This window comes from Rhinoderma darwinii, chromosome 9 (genome assembly GCF_050947455.1).
Source record: "Rhinoderma darwinii isolate aRhiDar2 chromosome 9, aRhiDar2.hap1, whole genome shotgun sequence".
NCBI lineage: Eukaryota > Metazoa > Chordata > Amphibia > Anura > Rhinodermatidae > Rhinoderma > Rhinoderma darwinii.
The window spans coordinates 35492932-35519128 of record NC_134695.1 but is presented as its reverse complement, the minus strand read 5'-3'; positions in this window follow the sequence as shown (position 1 = coordinate 35519128).

The following is a 26197-nucleotide window of genomic DNA, read 5'->3' as shown; positions in this document are numbered from 1 at the left end:
GCTAACCCTATCTGGGAAAGTCAGGGACCCGAGACCCGAGACTTCCAGGAGTTCGCACGAATATTCCGAACCATTTTGAGGAGCCAGGACGAGTCTCATCAGCCGCCACCGCCATCTTCAACCTTCGCCAAGAGGACAACTCCGTGGGCGAGTATACTATTCAGTTCCGGACTCTGGCAGGAGAGCTATCCTGGATCAATGAGGCATTTGTGGCATCCTATTGGCATGGCCTGTCGCCCGAGATCAAGGACGAACTAGCTGCTCGAGACCTGCCTCACGCGTTGGACGATTTGATTCTGCTTGCCACTCGGGTTGACATAAGGCTGAGGGAGAGATCCCATGAGGTTCGTCAGGAGCGCCGGCGTCCTAGACTGGCGCCCAACTTTCAGCAACCCCTCTTGCCTGCTTCTATCGCTTTGCCCGAGGTTCCGATGCAAGTTGACCGACTAAAATTATCGGTCCAGGAGAAACAGCGCAGGCGCACCTCTGGACTGTGCTTATATTGCGGCCTCGCTGGCCACGTCGTGCGTCTGTGCCCTCACAAGCCAAAAAACCCCAGCGCCTAGGCTTGGTTGGAGAGACAACCCTGGGCGTCAACACATTGAAGCAAGAACTCTCCTCCAAACTATTTATCCCTGTAACCATCATTGCTGGCGAGAGGTCTCATCAGGTCTCCGCATATCTGGACTCCGGCTCTGCAGCCAACTTCATCTGCCAGAATCTTGTGGATCTCCTACAGTTGCCCACTATCCCGCTTGAAAGGCCGCTGATCGTTGCCTCGGTGGATGGACTGCCATTACCAGACCCAGTTGTGTCCGTAACCAAGCCGTTGAAACTCCAAGTGGGAGCCCTTCATGCTGAGATCATCTCTCTGTTCATCCTGTCCAAGGCCGTCAACCCCGTGCTGCTGGGGTTGCCTTGGCTTCGTCTGCATGCCCCCGTCCTGGATTGGAACTCTGGAGAGGTTCTCCAGTGGGGCCCGAAGTGTCTTGACCGCTGTCTGAGTCACATCCAGTCCATTTTTCATCGTCTACGGCCAACATCCTCGTATACCTCTTCCTGTTTCTACAATGTCCCAGGTGCCTGCAGCCGATTCCACCTTCAGGGACTTTCTACAGATATGGCAACAGACCCGATCTTCTATCCTCTTGGCGGTGGACCGCATGAAGAGAAAGGCAGATACAAGAAGATGGGTTCCTCTGCAGTTCCTTCCAGGGACTAAAGTCTGGCTGTCTTCTAGGAATATCCGGCTGAAGGTGCCGTCATGCAAATTTGCCCCGAGGTTCCTTGGGCCCTTTGAAGTCCTGCTACAACTTAACCCGGTATCCTACAAGCTGCGGCTCCCCCCCACTCTCAGGATTCCTAACTCCTTTCACGTCTCCCTGCTAAAACCGGTGGTCCTGAACCGCTACTCCAGGACTCCTAGTCCCACAGTGGTTCCTGGCGGCCCATCTGGGACTTTCGAGGTAAAGGAGATTCTGGCTACCAAGAAGGTGGGAGGAAGGACTTTTTATTTGGTGGACTGGAGGGGGTTCGGCCCAGAAGAGAGGTCTTGGGAGCCAGAGGAGAACATCGATGCCCCTGTCCTTGTGAGGAAGTTTCTCTCTCGCTCTGGTCCCAAGAAGAGGGGGCGTAAGAGGGGGGATACTGTAACGTCTATGGCCACGGCCCGTCGATCGGTCGTTAACCCCGACGGCCGTGGCCATGGACAGCTTACCTGCCTGCAGCATCATCCCCCAGTCAGGCGCCGCCACTCTCTTCCGGATTCCGAGTGTCTCCAGCGGGTGCGCTCGCCCGCGCGTGCACGGCCTTAAAGGGCCAGTGCGCACGTTTTTGCAAAAACTGCAATCTGGCCCAGGATGCCCTGGGCTATAAAAAGGGCTCTGCCCTCTTGCCCTTTGCCAGAGCGTTGTTAGTTTTCCCGTTGTTCGTCTTGCTTATGGTCTCCCAGTGTCTTCCAGCCTCCCAGTGTACCTTGCTCCTGTATTCCGTATCCCGTATCCTGTTTCCGTGCTACCTAGTGCTATTGCCGTGCTGTGCTACCTACCGTGCTGTGCTACAGTCTACGCTACCCTGCTACGCCTCACCGAACGACTTCCCACCGCCTGGTTCTGGACGTGTCCGCCTCGCCACTGCCTACGATTGCCTCAGGTACTCTCGCTGAACCATTGAACTGTGTACTTTCCGGTTTGGCCAGCTGCCATCCCCGCTACGCGGTACGGCCCAGTGGGTCCACACCCCGCATCGTGACACAATGTAAGTAACCATGAAAAAACATGGGGTATTAGTAGTCGTTTTGGCCAAAAGAACGCAAGCTCGCAATCCACGTCACGGATCCCCACACTTGCGAGTCCCTACCTAGAACTTTTCGTTCCAAAATCTAAGGTATGCAAAAAATTGGGACATAGAATGTAATTAAAACCACAGAAAAGGCCATACTCACAGATCAGGAGGAGGGTAAAAACCTGTTCCAAACAGGACGTGACCAGGTCAGAGAATGCTGAAGATGGGAAGTGCCCAGGTGTGTTTAAATAATGATAGCCACTCCCACTAACCTTGAGGGGAGTGGTGTGTTGGGCATGAAAGTAAATGTGTAATGGAAAAAATAATAAAGTCCTGTGTATGGTGTACATGTGAGGTATAGGGGACATTACTAAGTGTAGTGTATAGAAATCAGGTCTGTGAGTGTTACAAAAACGTGAGTGTAGTGTGTAAAACATGGAGGCATAGTGTTTGGATAGTGAGGCACAGCATATATCGCCGAATAGCAGCCTATTTTGAACGCCCATACTGTAAGAGAGCGGGCTGCCCTGCATGCAGTGCCAAACATCCGTACACTAGGCTATCCCAGCACCATGAGACCCGGCCGGGTCCTGAAAAAAAGTTATGTACAATGTAAGTAACCATGAAAAAACATGGGGTATTAGTAGTCGTTTTGGCCAAAAGAACGCAAGCTCGCAATCCACGTCACGGATCCCCACACTTGCGAGTCCCTACCTAGAACTTTTCGTTCCAAAATCTAAGATATGCAAAAAATTGGGACATAGAATGTAATTAAAACCACAGAAAAGGCCATACTCACAGATCAGGAGGAGGGTAAAAACCCGTTCCAAACAGGACGCGACCAGGTCAGAGAATGCTGAAGATGGGAAGTGCCCAGGTGTGTTTAAATAATGATAGCCACTCCCACTAACCTTGAGGGGAATGGTGTGTTGGGCCTAAAACTCTCCGCCACGTGTGGCATTATCTGCCGTCTGAAGTTCCATCTGTGCCTAGCCACTACGACTGTCTGGACTATTTAGGTACCCTTGTGCTGAACTTTTTATTGATTGGGTACTACTCTGTTTGGCCAACTGCCTCCCCGCTACGGCGGTGCGGCTTAGATCGTGACAGTGGCCATTACATGGAAAATGTAGTATTACATGGCGCTAATTCAAATGATTGAATGATCATGTAATACATGGTGCGTCTAAGCCGGTCAAAGCCAAAGCTTGTCTTTCCTAGTGGCTCTGCGTTCCAGCTCATAAAGAGGGATCCCTTTATGATGTCCATATGACCAAATAGGGCACTCTTCCTTAGCATATTCTACATACTATAGTAAGTCAGGCTGCTTAACACCTGTGTCATTTCCTGTCCAAGGAATCCCTATTTGGGTTCATATATCTCCAATGGTGTACTGTCCATCCAACTCTGGTAAAAAGGTGGATTAGAAGATTTCACAATAAATCATGCTACTTGACTGTGATGAACAAACAAAACCCAATGGATAATGCAAAAACAAAAAACATTGGAAATAATCTGTGTATTAGAAAAGTGAAAGACTTGGGGGAGACACTGTGGAGGGAATGCAGTTGGGCGCCACATTTTCATGTATACTATTTTATAAGGTTTTCATTGGTGTAGATCTTATGCATTGGAAATATTTTACCTGGACTCTTCTTTAGAAATATCTGCCTTGGTCCTTCAAATATATCCAATATATTCAATCTCTGCATTTCATCATCCATCAATTATTAAGAAAATCTCATTCAATTGGATCTTTTTTTAATTGAATGGCACATCTTCATCTTTCCTCAACAACCTGACATATTTTGTTAAGCTTGTTGATATAAGTTGGACATAAACATGAGCAATTTGTTAATTTTGGTGCAATCTGCAAGGAATCTGATATCTATGGCCCATCATATACTTAAGCTAGTCATACAAATGAGATAGCTGTCGGACAACAGCTATACTGCCACCAGCAACTGATCTGAGGATCATATCACTGTCCTCTTCTAAATGGAATGGGGGGAGGAGGGGCAGCTACTCTTGTCCTGGCATTGAGCAGAAGGGGAGTTGTCACAATTTGGGGACTTCATTTTTATTTTAATACAATCATTATTCTTTACTGCCTAAAATCCTTTTCTCAAAAAGAATATAGATTATTTGTTAAATTAGCAACATCTTTTGTCACATACAAATCTACCACCATTGTTTATTCCGCTGCATTATTTTAGTTGTTATTCATGAAAATTGTTCTCTATCCAGAAATAGAAATGGTAGGAACAAATAATCAGAAATATACCAGTACATAATTTGATACAAATTCAAGCAACAACATTACGATAAAGACAAAATGTGACTTAATGTATCCAAAATACTTAGTATTGAAAGACTAAAAGAAAAATTTAAAGGTATACAATGGTAAGGCTTAAAGGAACACTCAAAAATGAAAAATCCGCTAGCACATGGTGTTTATATGTATTCCTTACTTTTATATTGCAGTCTTTGTGCTTTTTGTTACTTGCTGTGAATATATATTGTAACATCTGTGGTCGCTGACCACGAGCTCCTTCCATCCAGTCGACGCCCTCCTCTCCAGAGATGTCTGCACATGCAGCCATCCTGTTTCACAGTGACCACCAGGGTGCGCTTGTGAGTTCAGTCCAGACTTAAGGAGCCAAAGCACACACAGGTAGGAGATTGAGCTGATTGCTCCCAGAGCACCCTGGGCTATAAGAAGGGCTGTGCCCCTCCTTGCAATGCTTGAGCGTTGTTGTCGTTATCCTAGTATGTCTAAACAAATGGTCTCCTAGTGTTTCCCAGTTCCCAGTGTTTCCTGTTCCTGCTACCTGTATCCTGTATCCCATGCTTTCCTGGTCAAGTTCTGTGTTGAGCTAAAGTCGTGCTGTGCTGTATACCACTCCTGATTTGCTACACCACGCCTGGAGCCTGCCTGCTGCCTAGTCCCAGCCGAGCTTGTCTTGCTACTGTCTGAGCTACCACAGGTACACTATACGTACTATAGACTTTGACCTGTGTCCTGTTGGCCAGCTGCCATACTGTCAAGGCGGTACGGCCCAGTTGGTCCACACAACGTGACATATATTTTCTACATTGCAGCACTAAAGGGTTGATATCTCCATGACTACATGACATTGAATCAGCTGCATTTTAATTCCCTCTCCTTACATAGATATCAGTGGGCGGGTGCACATAACTAAGCCCCTCCCAGCCTGGTAAAATGAAGCTGCTAGTTAGAAACGATGCGTTATTGTAACTTCCGTGGTCGCTGACTACGAACTCCTTCCATCCAGTAGACGCCCATCTCTCAAGAGATGTCTGCACATACGGCGGTCCTGCTCCACAGTGACCACCAGGGTGCGTTCACGAGCTCAGTCCAGACTTGAGAAGCCAGAGCGCACACATGTTGGTGATTGAGCTAATTGCTCCAGAGTACCCTGGGCTATAAGAAGGTCCCAGCCCCATCCTCCCACGCCTGAGCTTTGTTGTTGTATTGCAAGTCTGTCTTGCAATTGGTCCCCTAGTGTTTCCTGCTCCTGTATCCTGTAACCTGTATCCTGATCTAGTGCCGTGCTTAGCTGTAGCCGTGCTGTATATGACGCCTGTCCTGCTTCTCCACGCCTGACGTCTACCTGCTGCCTAGTTCCTGCCAAGCCTGCCTCGCTACTGTCCGAGCTGCCACAGGTACCCTATATAAACTATAGACTCTGACCTGTGCCCTGTTGGCCAGCTGCCATACCGGCAAGGCGGTATGGCCCAGTGGGTCCACGAACCCGACGTGACAGTTATAGAGCCTTACTGATGGAATTTATACATGTTAACATTATGAAAGTCCCATCATTACTCATGTTATACAGGGGTGGTCATCAATGTAAAATTATGTGGATTTGTATGTGTATATTTCCTATATGTACTCCCAACCGGCTCAGCACAGCACTGCTCTATTGTTATGGCCAGCACAGGCTTCAGCTGCGTCCTAATAGGGGACATCAGATGGATCTTTTTAATGGAAACATTCAGATAAATTAATCTTTAAGGGCTTGTAGAGCTCCATGACCCTAACCAAAAGCTGAATTTTTAATTTTTGACTGGAGTGGCTCTTTAAGGATGTAATGGCTATAGCCTTTCACTGCATCCAGTAATTATGTACTCATAATATAATCTTTCCATTTTGGTGGCCTATCATCATCTATCTTCTAGTATGGTCTACTCTGATGATGCCGGGAGCTGTAGTTTATTAATTGTTGGATGTACTCCAGCCTCACCTAAATAATCATGACAATAAAAAATACTGAATTGTAATTGTAATGATAATTTGTCTATACACGAAAATTAAAACTGCTCTTTCTCTGAAAAAAACATGATGCCTTACTATATGGAGCAACTGTACATACAGAAATAAAAGACAGAAATAGTAGTAAAGTCATCACGTCACTGTTATTATAGTCTATTGTTATTTTTTATGTTCTAGAAGAATATACATTGTGGATTGCACATTACTTGATTTGAATTTCTTGATTTATCATTTTTTCTCATGAAGGTTTTTTTGTGTTTGGGTTTTGTTCTCCTTTTGACATCTGTAATATTGTTATCAATCACTTTTCTGCACTAATTCCCCTATCTGTAGTCTCATTTTCTGCCTGGCTCACTCACTTTCTAGCATCTGACCTTTTTAGCCTTGTCTTTGGAGGCTTTGACTTTTCTAAACCATAGCAGAATAACACTTTTACTGCTTCATTGTTTATTTTCTTTGACAATACTTTTTGTTTAGTGGTTTTGTTGACCAACACTCTTAGATCTCATTTGAGTGTCCGTCCCCCCTCTGTCCTTCTGTCAAAAAAAATGAAACAGATGGGGTAAAGGCACAAAAGCCCATGTGCATGGGATATAACCTAAATCTGGCTCAAACTAGAGTCCATCTTCTTATTTTAATGTTTATGGGTTCTTCATTTCTAATGAGAACTTGTTACCAAAAAGCATGCTCTCTGTCAGTAAAGCCCTTAAGGCTAGAGTCCACATTCCAACCATTACCCCTTGTTTTTTAGACCGATCATTAGCAAGAGAACATTATCTACAAGCCCCTAAACAAGACAACTTCAGCATCATAACAAACAGAAGACCTTGAGCTCAATTTTTTTTAACAACTACAATATCTTTTCCTCATTTCAAATGTCACATACGAAGCACCTGATATATGAAATGTCGTTAATATTTAAATTGTAATAATCAAACATTGAATCCCATCATGAAAGGTGCTTAGAGGTGGATAGAAGGACTAGCTGGTTGGAGTTGCTTAATGTGTCTTCACGGCAAGGGTCCTCTTACATGGCCCGAAATGGACCGTGTATACGAGCGCCGATCAATGAGACAGCTCATTGATCGGCGCTTCTTTGCTCCTTTGTCAAAGAGCAATGCATGGGGACAAGCGATCATTACTACGATCGCTCGTCCCCATACATTTCCATCATGTCAGCAGCACGGGAGATGTGCTGCCATCAATGATATTTCAAAAATACTTACAAACCATACGATCAGCTGATGAATGAGCGTTTGCTCGTTCATCGGCTGATCGTTGCCCTGTTTACACAGAGCAATGGTCGGGAACCCGCGTTGATATAAAAGCTTGTTTGCCTGGTAATTGGCTCATGTAAAAGATCCTTAAAGGGGTTTGCCCATCAGGGACATTTATGGCATATCCATCGGATGTGCCATAAATGTCAGATATATGCGGGTCCCACCTCTGGGACCCGCACCTATCTCTAGAACGAGGCCTCCTAACCCCCGTTATATTTTTCTCGGTTCCTGCTGCCTCCCGGGCCTTGGTGTTGTACTTGGTGCAGTACTGCAGACTACAGAAAGTATCAAAGCTCCATCCCCTTGGCCAACTTGGGTTGTTACTCAAATACCCAGATTTATGAAAAATGGATAAATAAATAACGACATAACATAGAAAACAAAAATGTAATTCTTAGTTCTTGCAGTTAGACAGTAGAAATCCCTCTCAACAGCCTGAGGTATTTGCTAACAACCATTTAATTTAATTTATTAGATTTTTCCCAGACTCGTAGAACCATTTTGGCTCCACTCCTGACAGTCAGACAGTCCAAAAGTGTATTTTCTAGGTTTAGTTTAAAAGCTTCTATTAATAACATGATTGGTACAGCTTTCTGACAGCTTATTTACAGACTCAGTAAATGGTGTCATATTGCAGGCCATACTGATATTAAATGCTGTCACCACCATAGCTCCTATGTTTCTCTTCTAGCTATGACCCATTGGATACATTTACCAGCAAAGAATGAAATACTCTGTACCTCAGTGTGTAGATTCTGCTCACTCCCTGAAGTGTTCATGGGATTGCACACCCTTAAAACTCAGAGAAGGCAATACAATCATTTATTTTGGAGAGGTTATCCCCCAAATTAATTTGTAATTAAAATGTTAGAACGTGCATCAATTAAAATGTTCTAAATTAACATGCTACTAAAAAACTTTTTCCACGCCAAGTTATTCAACTTAATTTCTTTTTGTGGTGCCCCCTACTTATCTCTTTTCAGCATGTCCACCTTCTGTGCTCTTTACTGGTGGACATGCAGGCGATGTACGTCTTTTAACTGACGGCGCCCTCGGCAGCGCTGGAGGGGTACCTGCTGGTGAACAGGCTATCCAGTTATGGGTGGTTCCTTCTCCGCTTGTTAGAGAAGAAGCCAAGCATGTGCTGTGGCATCCTCAGCTTGTCTGAGGGGTTTACATGTCATATCACCCATAAATAGCAGTAAATATGAGAGAAAATAGGGTGTGACATTCCACACTAACAGCCCCTGCAGCATAAGAAATGAGGGGCAGAGAGGTGGGACAGCTTTTGCTTTTGCTTATTAGAAAAAAAGAGGTCAGTTAAACCACGAGACCTGCTAATAACTAAGGACCTGCTCACATCATATTTTTATGGTATATGTCCGAACAAGTCCCAGTAAATACGTCCGACGGAAGGCACTGATGTATTCCACTATATAGGCATACAGTGGGATATACGTCTCCTGAACTCTCCGGCAAAACACAGGAATGGGCAGCACAGCAGAACTAGACCTCACAGGGGAAAACAGGATGCCAACCTCCAGGAATCCGACTTGTAGATCCCATAAACATAGACAGGACAAGGAGAAGAGGCAGCATTCCAAAGTAGGAATCTCAAAAAATTGTTTTATTCACCCATATGTGCAATGGATGCAACGTTTCAGCTGCTCAATACAGCCTTTGTCAAGCCTTGACAAAGACTATATTGAGCAGCTAAAATGTTGCATCCCTTGCACAAATGGGTGAATAAAACCATTTTTTTTATATTTCTACTTTGGAATGCTGCCTCTTCTCCTTGGACTATCCATATATGGACAGTGGGGTCAGGGAGTCTAAACTGCGGAGTCCCCCGGCCAGAGCATCGTAAGCGCTCTGGCCGGGGACTTTGGGACTAGAGGAGCCCATGATATCACTGTCCCTATATGGACAGTGATGTCAGGGGATTTTCCAGTCCCAGAGTTTAAAGCCCCTGACACAACTGTTCATACATGGACAGTGACATAAGGGGCTTAAACCAGGGCCAGAATCCCTGGTCCGAGCACTACCTGATACTCTTCCCGGGGATTCCGACTCTGGGAAAGCTCCACCAGGTATACATTTAACGTATACCTGTGACAGATGCCGTACAGTGGCCTCTGTCGCATATGGGCTTCCATGTTAAAAAAAAAACATACTGCGCGGTATACGATTTTTTTTGCGGGATGCCACAGGATGGAAGTCTACTACCTTATTCCATCCTCCAAAAAAAAAGGTATACCGACGTATACCAGCCAGATCAAGGCCAAATGTAAGCAGGGCTTTCCCAATGTATACGCTAAACATAGGGCCGAAACGTAGGGCCAAAACTAGATGTGAGCAGGCCCCAAATTGGATGCAATGGTGTATATGAAGAACAAAATCCAACACCTAGAGCTTGACATAAAAATTGTGCAATACGTGAATGGGAATTGTGTATGCAACAATAACACAACTATCCGAAGTAAACCTGATCTTATAGGACTTTTTTTTATATACAGTAGTAAAATTGTCTAAGGCACATTTGATGTTTAATATATACTGTACTTCCGTAGGGAATTGGAAAACAAAATTAGTGATCAATTTCACCCTTAAAATCAAACACAGAGAAACACACATATTTTCAATTCCGTCTATGTATATTAATACTTACTAGGAATGTGAATGATTTTTTTTTAGAAAAAAAAGAGATTCTGCAGAGGAATGAATTGGATATTGATAATTGCTCTTGACCAATGCACGTCGCTCGCATCATAAACTGAAGCCATGTAAACAGGAATATTCCAATATTGTTCTTATTAATTCCAACCATCCACTCATTTTATTTTATTTCTTGTGGTTTATGAAACAAATCAATACTTACTAAGGAAAACATGACATTTAGATGCGCCACCGAGAGCAAACTAATAAGATATGTGTTATTTACCAGCTCCTCACTACAACTCTTCTCCGGCTTTGATAAAAGGGGCTGCAGTACTCTTGCTTTGCATACGCTGCACCCACTTCAATGATGCATGGGTTAATTTTTGCCAGGGTTTCTGCTTGTACATAGACCATATTATGCTGCTGTGTGTATATTGTCAGTTAGCCCACTGACAAGCTAAATTAGAAGAATAAACACAACAACCCTGAAAGTTAGCCAGTTGCATGCAAATCTGTCAATTTCTTGGATCCTGTCTTTTTACAAAACGTATGGTTTATTTATGACTTGTTGAGAAGAATTCTGAATATTTCACTATGGTGCACACCAGGCATCTGTTCTTTAATCTGCTCATGATATGCGGCATGATTATATATCAATGCAAGATCACATGTAAGATTACTTCCATGGAAGAAATATCAGACCCGAGTGTAAATATATCACATGTGAAAAATGTTAAGATAAACTTTATATAGGCTTCCTGCCCTCAGATTTGTACATACTGTATGTATAGAACTTGCATGCATTTTAAGTAACACTATAGGTTATAATGTATCATAAAAAAAATTCTTTCAATTCCTCACTATTTTAATATATTTTCTTGCTTTCATTGATTGGAAAATTGGATTTGGAGAAATATATTTTGCTGCTGCCTTAAAGGGGTTATTGGGGGGGATGAAAAACTATTAGCAGTGTACTCACTGCAGTATGTGAGTATGTTTGCTAATATGTATTCTGGTCTCCCGTCACTCCTATTATGAGATTTTAATAGATTTTTACAGAGTTGGCGGGGGACCGGAAGTCTAGTAGCACAGACTTTCTTCACGATGACACGAGTCTTCGTTATGTGGCCAGCCCCGTTGTACGCTATATACAAGCAGTAGCAGCATATACATAGAGTATAGCGGGGCCGGTCAAATGACGAAGAGTCGTGTCGTCATAAAGGAAGACAGTGCCACTAGACTTCCGGTCCCCCGCCAGCGCTGTAAAAATCTATTAAAATCTCATAATCAGCGCGACGGAGGACTGGAATGTATATTAGCGGGTGTACTCACATATTGCAGAGAGTACACTCCTAATAGTTCTCGCTCCCCACATAACCCCTTCAAAGCAGATCTATGACGTAACTATTTTCTCTTATTAAGTTTGTGCAAGATGCAGCAGATTTTTTAACATTAAAGTAAAATCAATGCACTGAGCTCATTAGCGTGATCACCTTCTCCCGCCTCTCCCCACCCTGATGGCGGCCTCTCCATACAAGACTATACAGAGAATGCCATCACTCAGGACTGAGGAGGAACCGGGAGGTAGGAGAGTGCTGGCATGAATACAGTGGATTCTTCAATATGAGTCTGTTATATTGTTTTTACTTTAATATTAAAAAATCAGCTACATTTTTTTGTACCATTTAAGGCCCAGCTTCATTATCTTTTAGGTAATGTGTTTTCATAATAGGAGATTCTAGGTGTATTTTTCTGTTTTTAAAGTAATAGGCATAATTTCACAGTTTTCCTAAAGGTCATACATATCAAGTAGCATTTAATCCAGATACGAGGAATATATAAGTTATGCTCTTAATAAGTCATTGCACACATCTTAAGATTTTCCTGTTGAAGTGGATGTCCCATCAGAACAAGCCCTATCCTTATGCTCTATTAGGGCATATACAGTACAAGTCATAAAGGAGAGTCCCCTCTTTGGGAACCCCTCTCTAAACCAGAGTGGAAAGCTTCTAACAAGCAGTAGCTCTCTTGGACTCAGGATGCCCATGTATTACATGGACGGCCATTCATTGGTAGCAGCGAAAGGCAACTACCTTCAGCAATATCAGTTATTTTCCGGGGGTCTCTGAAGCCAGACCCGTGGAGATTGGATCCCCAGCAGCTCTCTTATTAAAGAAGATATTTTTTTATAGGATTTTTGTCTACAAAAACAATACACCAATTTTCAACCCGACATGATCTTCCTACAAAGATAAGAACAAATGTTACCCATTCATAAAGTTAAAGCAGGTATCTAAGGAGAAATTCTATTCTTTTCTTGTTTCCTGGCACTTTTTGTGAAGCATATTGCCAACATTGACATTAATGCCAAAATACCACTGGGCCAAAGTTAAAAAACGGTAAAGAAAACACATTTACAAAATCCATTGAGAAAATGATAATCTTACTTTGAAATGATTTTCCATAATTGTTTCTGAAGAGCACCACCTGTGGCACGGCTCTCTATTAAGGAGGAGGGTGTTTGTGTTCATGCTCGTGTGGTTGAAACAATTATTCATTTATTTTGTATTTTACATTTTACAATCAAGCAGTTGGATACATCCTTTATGAAGCTAATAATACAAGTTGATACAAAGTCTTACAAAAAGATCACAATTGAATCATGCATGGATTGGAAGAATATGTTAGTAAAGCTGAAATATGGTATCCTACTTACATATCGATTGTCCAAATCTATTTTCTATAATTAATAATAATAATTATCATTAACATTGGGTGTATGGAAGATAACAGGACTTATTGTTACAGGAACCTACGCAGTCAAGATGGCCTTAGACATTAGATATTTTTTTTAGCAGATATTGTCAATTCGCCCATCGGTCTCTCATGTCCTATCTTTAACCTCATTCCTGGCCCTCCTTTCACAACTAACTAATTTTGCTAATCATGAAGATGGTCTTTCGCTTGATCTTATTTGTTCATTAAAAGGGTTGTCTAGGATTAGAAAAACATGGCTGCTTTTTCCCCAAAACAGCAACACACCTTTCCACATGTTGTGTGTGGTATTGCAGCTCTGCCCCATTTACTTTACTAACGATATGCTGCAATACCAGATATAGCCCATAGACAGGTGTCCCGCTGTGTTTGGTAGAGAGCAGCCATGTTTTCTTATCCTGTACAACCTCTATAACAGTCCCCTCTTGCTCTATGACCACATCTCTCTCTTCCTTAAAGGGAACCGGTCACCAGCATTTCACCTATTAAACCAGCAATACCTGGTGGTAGTGGTTGAATAATAATTTCTATATAACTTATAATTGTCGTCTTAGTCGGCTCTATAGCTTTAATATTCAGTTTTTAGTGTTCCCACACCGTATGCTAATGAGCATGAAAGAGTCACATCTTCGTTTGAAAAGAGTCATATCTTCATTCCTCAAGTCTTTCCGAATTTACCCGCCTCCTTACTTTTGATTGACAGCTCCACGCCTTCCCCCACCACACAAAATCCCACGCTTGTGTAATGATGTCCCCTTCTGGTGTGTGTGCAGAAAGGGACACCAAATTATTATGATAAAAGGGAAAAATGTTTGCAGACCGTTATTTACAGTCGGAGGAGGAGTTTAGGAGAGGGGATAACGGCAATGAACTTTTGATAGCAGCGGCCAGTGAGGGATAAGTAAAGTTCAATAGGTGAAATGCTGGTGACAGGTTTCCTTTAAGTGGGTTTTACACTGGGCGATTATCGGGCAGACAAGCGTTTATAGAACACTTGTTGCCGATAATTGCCTTGTGTAAACAGGGCAGTGATCAGCAGATGAATGGACAAACAATCGTTCATCTGCTGATCGTATCATTGTAAAAAAGTTAAATATTATCGTTGTTGGCAGCTCATCTATCAGTGTAAACAGGGAGACGCGCTGCCCACATGATACTAATGTATGGGGATGAGTGATCGGAGTAACGTCTCTCGTCCCCATCCATAGCTCTGTGTGACAGGAGCAAACGAGCGCCGATCAACGATGTCTCATTGATCGGCGCTCGCTGCACCGACCGACTATCTGCAGGTGTAATACTGCCTTAAGTCTCTAGGCTCTTCTTTTCTTCTTTTTTTTTAACTTATTTAGAATATAAAATCATACAGTTTCCTAAATTTGCATGTATTATAAATTCTGCTCACATACCTTCCTTATAGTGGATGTGGGACCTCTCACAGTAGAATGGTTTAACCCACAGATTCACCGTAGTCTTAATGAATAACGTTATTATGTTATTTATACCACGCACTAAAGGACACAAATTTAATATGCCAAAAAGAATGGTGAAATTTCTTGTTTCTTTTCATTATCCTACAAAAAAAGTTAATAAAATATAATCAATAAATTAAATGTACCCCAAAACGGTCCCATTTAAAAAATACAACTTTTTTGTATAAAATAAGCACTTACATGGTTGTAATTACGAGAAATTCCAAAGTCATGGCAATTGAAAGGCAACTATCAAAAAAACTCTGTCATTAGGGTTAAATTGTTCATTATTTATCGGTATGTAACATCAGATTTTGTTTCTGCATATACCCTCTTAATTGTAAAGCGCTGGGGAATATGTTGGCGCATTATAAATAAAGATCAGTATTATTTGATCTTTTAATCCACTGTCAGTGTTGCACCATATACACAGCAGATCCAAGGGAAATGGATCAGGAAAAATCTCATGTCTCTGGTCACCTTAAAGGGGCCCACGCACATTAGACAAAAGTCGGCAAACCCGCTGGGATTGACTCACGATCTAATGTGTATGGGGCCACTGATTCGGCTGATTAAACATTCGTCCGACAGTTATTTCATGTGTATGGCCATTTTTTCTCTTATATATCCACAATCCAGAGCTATCAATTAAAGCAATGAGTCATTTACATCTAGGGCACAGCCTATGTCTGATAGCTAGTGCTGCCCCATAAACACTATATTAATGTCCGGGGATGCTGCCAAAATCTGTGGGATCTGCCAACAATGTAATGTGTATGTGTTTGGATATTGGAGAATGAGGACTGGGCATGTCAGATCTCAACATATTCAATCCTTGTACTGCCAGGAGCTCTACGTTCTCTGTGATCAGATAATAGGCCACAACTTTAGATTTTTTAATAGAATAATTATGGCAGACACAAGGCTGTGCAGCAGGCACCAGCGATCAATCTGTTGACTTTATACTGCTATTACCTATTAACCAAGAACATATCATGGGTTTCGCGTCCAAACCCATAAGACATTATGCAGCTCCTTCCAGACTTCGGTAATAAAAAAAGAGTAGTCCTACAAGAAATATCCCTCGTTCCATAAACAAAACTCCTACTATAAAAATTCTGATTATTCTCCTATGTACTGTTTATGGCTAATGGAATTGACTTAAGACCAGAGTGGTTGAAAAGCAATTATTAATGGTATGGAGAAGAGGTAGAAAAAAGGATGTTGAAGATAATTAATGATGATGGATGATGATGGCACAGTGACAGCAGAAATGAATTCACTGTCCCTGACCCCGAGTGTGGCACTCATCAGACTGTTTCATGCAAAACTATTTAGAGCAATGCTAGAAAGAATGTCATTAGTTTTCCTGGATCTAGAGTAGATATGATTTGGACAAAAATAATTTAAAGTGTGACGATTTATCGCTCTGTTTTATTGAATTGGATCCATGGTGAATCTTGGAGATAGTCATGATTGTGCTCGGCCTTGCTGTACTTGTTGCATTATCCTGGCTATATCTTTCTATGCTACAGATGGAGTGTGATTTTTTTTTTAGATGAAAAGGGCAAATAAGTATGTAAATTTATTGTAGCACATGCAGAGTCAATAGAAAACATAAGTAAGGATTTTATATGTTCCTTACAAGGCATAATATCAATAACTCTACCTTATCAATATGCACCAATCCTATAACATAGAGGCATTTTCTACTCTTTTGAGATCAAATTCACTGGTTAACTGGTAAAGTTGCGGAGATTTGCATTCTCTATGTCAATGTTTTACCATATTTACAATTGATTGATGTATGAATGTGATAGACCTTTGTCTTTTTTCATCTTTAATAACTATACGTCCCATTACAAGCATTTGTTTTTTAAGCCACCAAAAATTGTTGCGAAGGATCTAATGGACATTTTCATCATTACGATCTACTCTGTCAGCGGGGAAGACTCTTTCTTGCTCAGCTGCAAGCTTCTTGTTGCCTAGTGGTGGCCCTAGCGTGGTAATTTAATCGGTTATCACTGATCTTTCCCTTCATTCACAATGGGTAACTATCATTATAATTGCTCATAAATGCGTAAATTGTAGCGATAATTGTTCAATGTAAACGTATACAGTTATGTTGTAGTAATAACACAGCCTAAAGTGCAATATTATTTTATATTCTTGTATTCATAGCCTTCTTATGCCTCTCATGTCTACATTCTCTGTTTTTATATTAAAAAAAAGAAACAGACTGGAGGGTATTGCAAAGACCCTAAAGATGGCCATACACATGACAAAGCTGTAAGACGACACGCTCTGCATGGCGTAGTGTGCATGATTATTTTAATAAGAAGATGGCAGTAAGTTATCTCCCATGTGACCCAAGCATCGGGCATGCTGACTTTTATCTTATATGTATGGCCCAGCTTTGCATGTCCCCTGACATACAGTATATACCATAGGCAAGTAGTCAAGGATCGGGCATGCTGACTTTTATCTTATATGTATGGCCCAGCTTTGCATGTCCCCTGACATACAGTATATACAATAGGCAAGTAGTCAAGGATCGGGCATGCTGACTTTTATCTTATATGTATGGCCCAGCTTTGCATGTCCCCTGAAATACAGTATATACAATAGTCAAGTAGTCAAGGATCGGGCATGCTGACTTTTATCTTATATGTATGGCCCAGCTTTGCATGTCCCCTGACATACAGTATATACAATAGGCAAGTAGTCAAGGATCGGGCATGCTGACTTTTATCTTATATGTATGGCCCAGCTTTGCATGTCCCCTGACATACAGTAAATACAATAGGCAAGTAGTCAAGGATCGGGCATGCTGACTTTTATCTTATATGTATGGCCCAGCTTTGCATATCCCCTGACATACAGTATATACAATAGGCAAGTAGTCAAGGATCGGCATGCTGACTTTTATCTTATATGTATGGCCCAGCTTTGCATATCCCCTGACATACAGTATATACAATAGGCAGGTAGTCAAGGATCGGGTATGCTGACTTTTGTCTTATATGTATGGCCCAGCTTTGCATGTCCCCTGACATACAGTATATTCAATAATAAAGTAGTCTATACCTTATGAGTTATCTATTCATACCCCTATGTCACGATCTAGGGGTATGTGGACCCACTAGGCCACTCCGCCTTAGCGGAAAGGCAGCTGACCAAGTCACAGTCTTTGCAAAGTCTATACAAATTGTCGTAGCACAAGGGTACCTGAGATAGTCCAGACAGTGGCAGAGGCTTTAGCACAGATGGGGCTAGACGTGGCAGGTAGCGCCAGACGTGGCGGATGATTCCAGCAGTGGCAGATGACACCAGACGTGGTGTATAGCAGCAGGTGTGGCAGGTAGCACCAGATGTGGCAGATGATACCAGGAGCGCCATATGAGACCAGACGTATTGTATAACAGGAGGCAGCACAACACGACTCCAACACTAGAAAGGCTCAGGAACAAATCGCAGCACGGGATACAGGATACAGGTAGCAGGGCAAGGGGACACTGAGAGCAGGATAACACTAAGGGACCATTTGCAATACGAACATGAGTAGACAACAACAATGCTCAGGCAAGGAGTGAAACGGCAGGGCCCTTTTTATAGTGCTGGGTGATCTAGTAAATAGTTAATTAATTAATTAATTAATTAATTAATTACATATGCGCACGCTGGCCTTTAAGGCTGGGAGCCAGCACGCGCGTGCCCCCTCTCAGACATTGCAGGACAGAGTGGCCAGATGCGCTGACGTCTCTGGGGAAGGAGGCGTCGGCCAGAGGAGGAAGGTCTGTAGTCGCGGCCATCAACAGGTAAGGGGAGGCGGCGGTCCGCGACCGTGGCCATTACAATTTATATATAAATTCAATAAAAAAGGCACCTAACACCACCTTTTTATGTTACCCATTTTATTTTTATTAAAACAAGGAATCGATATGTATAGGGGCAAACAGAATCTAACATTATACTGTGAACACGGCCTAAATAAAGTTCAGTTACAGCATACTCTGTTTCTTAGAAATCTACGCTTGAATTAGATATCTGAAGTTCCTTTAACCCCTACAAAAAAGGTAAAATATATATATAAATAATAAAAAAATTAACACATAAACACAACACTCATAGACATCTTTTCCGGGCTTCTGGGTGTCATCAGTACGACTTAACGTTGTTCTTCCTACTTCAGCATCCAGTAAACCTGGATAACAACCTCACTGTGTATACTACGCCTCTTTGATATAACTGTAATTCCCACTTCAAAGGGGCAACCGCTCATCTACATGCCACCTTATCTGTACAGTGTGAATTATCTATTTAGAATGAGCAGCGCCAGTAAACATATAAGTTTCAGCGAACATTTCCATAGAAAGTGAGCAGGATAGAGTGGTTTAATCTGCAGAAGGCGCCTATCCCCCTCTTGTCTGGGCATCAGTAATATCCCTACGCAAATAACTCATCTCACTGGTCAGAGCCTCTTTAAAAGTCCCATAAATGCTTATAATTACAGCATTAAACTCCAGTTTATTATTTTTTACAGGTGCAGGTGTACAGCGGATAGCAAACCGTGCTGCATTTACATACAAATTGAAGATTTTTTTCTCTCTCCTCCCTTAACTAATCAGCCAAGTAAAAGGAATGAAGCCTTAGAGCTCGATCAGGTCCTTAAATACATCTGGTGACATTTTTACCATGCATTAGCATGATAGGGCAAGCAGAAATATAATGTAGCAATGATTGCTTTTCCATTGAAAGCACAAACTGTTTCATTTTTCCTGTCATCTCAAATAAGTGTTAAAGAGGGATTCGAGGCTATTGTGTGTGTTCCTTATGCCAGAAACTTACAAACATTGATGGGCGCATTAAATACCCATTAGTGTCTCCGCTGAAATCATGGCCACATATCTGCTCCTCAGAATGTATTCTTTGATTTAAAGTGAAATTGGCCTATGTTCCGCTTCCCATCCCCACCTCTTAAAGCAACAGCCCCAATTACCTAGGGGGTAAATTAATTTCTCGTTTTCAGATTGCATTTGCCTGTAATTCTTCATGCAGGTCACACGTTTCATCGCAAGACTGTAAGCTATCACTGATGATATGACAATAATCCTACCAAATTTGTTGAGTTGAAACTGTATACCAGAAACAAACTATTACAATTTCTCAACTGGATTGAAATTGCAATACTAAATATACCAGTTCCTTAGGACTATATATACTGTAAGCCATAATAGCCTTGACCTTGGAGCTACTTCTAGACTGCCTGCTTTACAGAAGTGACCCATTTTTACCCATAGTGATTTCGAAGAGGTGGGGAAAACTTTACTCCTACTTGAAATGTGTGTATGTAAAAATGATATTAATAGCTAGGTTTGGACCGTCCATCCACGGGGAGCATATACATTTTCCAAGGGTGGGTCAGTTGTTGCATTTACTGCCAGTGTCAATAACACAATATCTATGGCTACTGGCTATGTATGGCTTCTCTAATGGAAAAACTGAAGAGAAACCATCTATGAGAGATAGCCCATTCAGTCTAAGGCTATGATCACACCTGCGTTCGTCATTCCATTGTTCTGCTCCGTCAGGGGAAAAGAATAAAGGAATAACTGAAAGTGTTGGCTCTATTGCACCAAGGATACTGATGGCCGATGCAACCCATTGACTTTAATGGGTTTCGTCGGGTTTCCATCAGGGTGTCTGTGGTTTTACCGGAAACAATAGCGCAGCGTGCTGCTCTATTTTTTCCCGTATTTTTGGTGGAATCTGCGACGGAGGCCCTTAATGGATCCTCCAACGTAGATGTGAACTAGTTCTTAAAGAGGCTCTGTCACCACATTATAAGTGCCCTGTCTCCTATATAAGGAGATCGGCGCTGTAATGTAGGTGAGTAGGTGACAGTAATGCTTTTTATTTAAAAAAACGATCTTTTTTCACAACGTTAGGAGCGATTTTGGTTTATGCTAATGAGCTTTCTTAATGCCCAAGTGGGCGTACTTTTACTTTCGACCAAGTGGGTGTTGTACAGAGGAGTGTATGATGCTGACCAATCGGCATCATGCACTCCTCTCCATTCATTTACACTGCACTAGCGATATAGATATATCGCTATGTGCAGCCTCATACACAAACCCTAACATTACTACAGTGTCCTGATAATGAATACACATGACCATCCAGCCTGGACGTCATGTGTACTCAGAATCCTGACACTTCTGACTCTTTTTTTGTGAGATTCCGGCAAGTGACACCAAATCTCGTTTAGCTCCGTGATCTCGCGAGATTTCGTATCCGTTGCTGGAATCTCACAAAAAAGATTCAGAAGTGTCAGGATTCTGAGTACTCATTAGCATAAACTAAATTCGCTCCTAACGTTGTGAAAAAAGATCGGTTTTTTAAATAAAAAGCATTACTGACACCTACATTACAGCGCCCATCTCCTTATATAGGAGATAGGGCACTTATAATGTGGTGACAGAGTCTCTTTAAGCCTGATTCAAATTGAGTTTTAATCTTTCAGTAAGATATACCTCTGACGGAATGTAGCGACTGTATAGGCATACAGTAGGATACGTCTCCCCAACTCACCAGGCACGACACTACTTGGAGCGCTGTGCCCGGGGAAGCCCCTGGCATCACTGTCCATATATGGACACCCTTCTGGTCTCCATCGGGCTAATAGAGCCCTATGGATACGTTTATTGTACACGTCGGGAGCTTTCCCAACGTACAGGATAAAAATAGGACACAAACGTGATGTGAATCCACCTAAATTGCAGAGTAATGCTGAGATTGTGGAACAAGATTTGCTTTGATACTTATCTTTTCCTTCTCAGTTCCTGTCTAGTGTTTAATTCTGCATTACCTCCAGGTACTGGACTATTACTCCATCAAAGCGAAGATAGAATTAAAAATCATTCACTTGAATTGTTATGCATTTTGAATTATTCAACAGAATAGTCCATATAAGTTACTAAGGCCATACGGGAAGACTTTGACTTTTATGCTTAGTTGACATTTATCTTCATCCATAGCTTTATACAATGTTATATTACATAAATCACATGAGCTGTATAACAGAGTGTACTGGATATGACTTCATTTAGATCCACACTACCAATAATTGGTGCACATGCATAACCTGGAGCCATGGTTATTCAGTCACCAAACCCAATAGTGAATTGGCTACCTATATAAAAAATAACTAGCCTTCCAATGTCAGATCGACAGCCTTCAATTATCAGATTGCATGTGAAAAAAAATAATAATAATTGATCAGACAGTCGGGTGGAGGGCCCAGGCATAACTTTTGCATCGGGCCCAAAGCATCCAAATTATGCCTCAGCATTTCCTTCAATTCTTGATTGAAGAAATCTTTGAAATCAATAGGGAAATACATGAAGCAATTGAGTTATGAAGGGGATGAAAAAAATGGGGTATTATTATACTACGTTACATGTGTAAGGTCGGCTTATAAAACACCTAGAACTAAAGATATAGGATTTTCATTTTCTTTCCCAGGTCTCATTTCTCTCAATTCCTTATCTTTTCATACCTATTGCTACAACTCATCTGCAATAGCTGCTCCTCCATAAATCTGTCTCCTTCAGGCTGCTTCTCCCATTAAAATATAGCTCCCATGGGCTTACAAAGTGTCTAACTGGTGCATCTTTAACTCAACATTTATGATCTGTTATCAGCGGCCATGATTTTAACAACAGACCTTTTCTATCAAATCAAATGAAATGGGTAAACTTGTATTTAAGTGGAATAGATGGGCCTATTACACTGATTTTATAGTTTATAGGCTGTCAAGGTTATGTTGTTATCCCACACTTGTGGGTACTGTACATGGTGTGTGATAGAATAAGCGCTCAGTTTGTGCCAAATTCAGACTATTAAAAAGGCAAAGAATCATTTTGTATAAATCCTGAAAACCAAATCTTATGGCAACTACTGGGCAGGTACAAATTATTATTATCTATCTTGTAAAGCCTTGTTCACACGGCATGTATTCAACGCATTTTTGCTGCGTTTTACGCTTAAAAAATGCATGCTTTAATAGTAGTGCATACGACGCGTTTTTTTTACGCGTGTTTGTTTAAAAAACGCATTGTGTAAAAAAAGAAGCAGCAGGTCAATTCCAGGCTCGTAAAACGCACCAAAAAAAATTTACATAGTCAATTGCACGGTTTGCCATGTTCCATTTCTTGTTCCATTTCCTAGTAAATGTTTGATGGAAAGCTACGGATACTAAACACATAAGAAAACAAGTTTAAAAACCTAAAAAAAACGAAATAATAAAAACATTTAAAAAAAAATAAAATCCATGTACTTTGTTTTACACCTAACATTCCTTGTCTTGAGCCTCTGAATTACCCAGGAAATTCTCCACATCCACCACCTGTAACTTCTCATGTTTGCTGTTTTAATGTACTGTAGTTGTGTTGGCTACATCTATGGATACTCTGCTCAGAACATAGGACAGTAGAATTGTGTTTCATTATCATTTTAATTCTGTTGTGCGAAAACCCTGATTTGTTAGATTCTCAGATACAGTACATATATACAGTACCAGCACTAATACAGCTCTGTACAGTGATCATTTGCAAATTCAGTGTAACCCCTGTTGTATAAGTTTTTACGGCATAAAATTATAGCTCCCAGCATGGCTCAAACAATGGTAAGGATATGTTGGGAGTTGCGTGTTTCACCCCAAAAAAATCATACCATCCATCATCTCGCTGCAGATCATACAATGACTCACAGGTGATGTCTTTCCAGATTCTAGTCATTCTTTTTCTCTTTTCTTCTCAATCCAGGCCTCTATGATGACTTCTCCCAGCCACGATCCATTTCTGGAGTTTGCCACTCAGATCTCTTTAGCTTCTCACTTTACAAACATTTCCAAACCTATAATCGAAGATAACATTCTCATGGTGCCACACACTACGCCCCTAAATATAATAGCACTATACACTGCATCTCTAATTATAATAGCATCATATACTGTGTCCCTGATTATAGTAGCACCATACACTGTGTTCCATAGACACACACAGTGCCCCCTGTAGATAGTGCCCCTGTAGATCGTGCCCCCCATGCAGCCCCCTGTAGATTGTGCTGCTCATAAAGCCCTCTGTAGATAGTACCCCTCATAGAGCCCCCTGTAGACAGTGCCCCTCATACATAGTGCCCCTTATAGAGCCTTCTGTAGATACTGCTCCCCATAGAACCCTGTAGATAGTGCCCCAATGGAGAAAGTGCCGTGTAGCGTCCATGGCTGCGGGCCGTCGGGTTTACTCACCTCCCGACGCCCGCAGCCATGGATCTGTGAGCGCTGGTCTCCGTCTCCCTCCTAGGAGATGCCAGCGCTCACTTCCGCTCCGTCAGGCTGGGTCCCGTAGGGTGCGCGCGCTCGCTCGTGCCCGGCCTTAAAGGGCCAGCGCGCGCAATTAGGAAATCGTCATCACTATCAACTGCCACGATTTCCTGGTCTATAAGAAGGCCCCTGGCCTTCTAATCCTTGCCTGAGCATTGTTAGTCTTTCCCAGTCTGTCTCGCAATGGTCCCTTAGTGTCTCCCGTTCCAGCTGTTACCCGTGCCCTGTTACCGTTCCTGTATTCCGTATTGTTCTTGTTCCTGTGCCTACCTGCGTTGGAGTGTCCTCTGCCACGTCAAGTGTCATCCGCCACGCCAAGTATCATCTGCCATGCAAAGTGTCATCTGCCACGCCAAGTGTCTTCTGCCACGCCAAGTGTCATCGGCCACACCAAGTGTCATCTGCCACGCCAAGTGTCTTCCGCTTCATCTGATACTGCCCGCCACGTCTGGTGCCACCTGCCGCACCTGCCTCCATCCGTGCCACAGCCACAGCCACCGCCCGGACTATTTCAGGTACCCAAGCATTACTGTCTGCCATTGTCTTCCACTTAGACTGTGACCTGGTCAGCTGCCTCCCCGCTACGGCGGAGCGGGCTAGTGGGTCCACATACCCTGTGCCCGTGACATGCCGTTCATTGAACCCTCTGTAGATAGTGGCCCACATAGATCCCTCTGTAGATAGTGTCCCTCATAGAGCCCACTGTGTATAGTGCCCCATATAGAAACCTTTGTATGCAGTGCCCTTCATAGAGCCCCCTGTAGATAGTGCCCCCCAAAGAGCCACCTGTAGATAGTACCCACCATAGAGCGCCCTGGAGATAGTTCCCTACATAGATGCCCCTGTAGATAATGGCCCCTATAGATCCCTTGTAGATACTGCCCCCCAGTGTCCCCTGTAGATAAAGCCCCCCCTAGATAGAGCCCCCTGCAGATAATGCCACTCACATTGTTAACTGAAAATAACAAAAACTTTACATACTCACCTGAACCCATTCCTGTGCCGTCCTCTAGCAAAGCAGGCCTGGTCTCTTCTGACCAAGTCTGCTGGAGCTGGACGACGCAAGGGGCACGATAAAGTCATCGCTCCGCTTGCTCCGTTGAAAGGCGCTGAATGGAAGGCTAAGGCTTTTCCTTGCACTGCCATTCAGCGCCTTTAAAGGCGTCATTGAAAGGTGTTGAATGGCAGGGCAGGGAACTAATGTTCCTTGCCCTGCCAGCGCTAGTGATCCATGTAATTGTATCTGCATCCTATAGACACAGATACAATTATAGTGCAGGAGGGGTTGGCGGCAGTTGGTTTCAGTGGTGCCACTGCCCTCTCAGAGAGGCAGCAGACCACCGCCTGAGGCGAGAAGCTCACTTCACGGACGGTGCAGCCCTGACTCACCTCACTGCTCCTCTTCATTTTTCCCCACAAGGTCCTGACGCCAAGCAGCATCAGGACATTGTATGTGATACAGCACTCAGGACTTGAGTACTGCGTAGCATGTTAGGTCCTTATGCTGCTCAACGTCAGAACCTTGTATGAGCTGTGGCCTGCTGAGGGTGCCTGTGGGGACCCGGAAGGGAGAAGCGAAGAGGAGTGGGGAGGTAAGTATAAATTTTATTTATTTAATGTCCAATGGGGGGGAATGGATGGCACAAGGGTAGGCCAAAGATGCAACACATTTATTAAGAGGTATTTGCCTCTTAATAAATATTTTGAATCTTACTCCAACTAATTGCTTAAGACTGGCCTATGTAACGCTAGTCTTAAAAAAATCTCTCCCTAAGTTCCCACTATTGTATTTCAAATTTGCCTATACTTGAAAATGTATTTCAGTTTCAGCAGATAAAGCTCATCCATTGTATAATAAAAAGTTATTCCTCATGATCTACAATATGTTTGATGTCACTAAAAGGGAAACTTCATTGTCTACTGGTTGAAAATCTGTCCTTGTCATGTGATGAGCACACCTGTCCACAGCTTGTTACAAGAGATAACTGATATGTGTACTGTAAGTGTCCTATTACACGGCCTGACGTGGGCCGTGAAAATGAGTACTGAT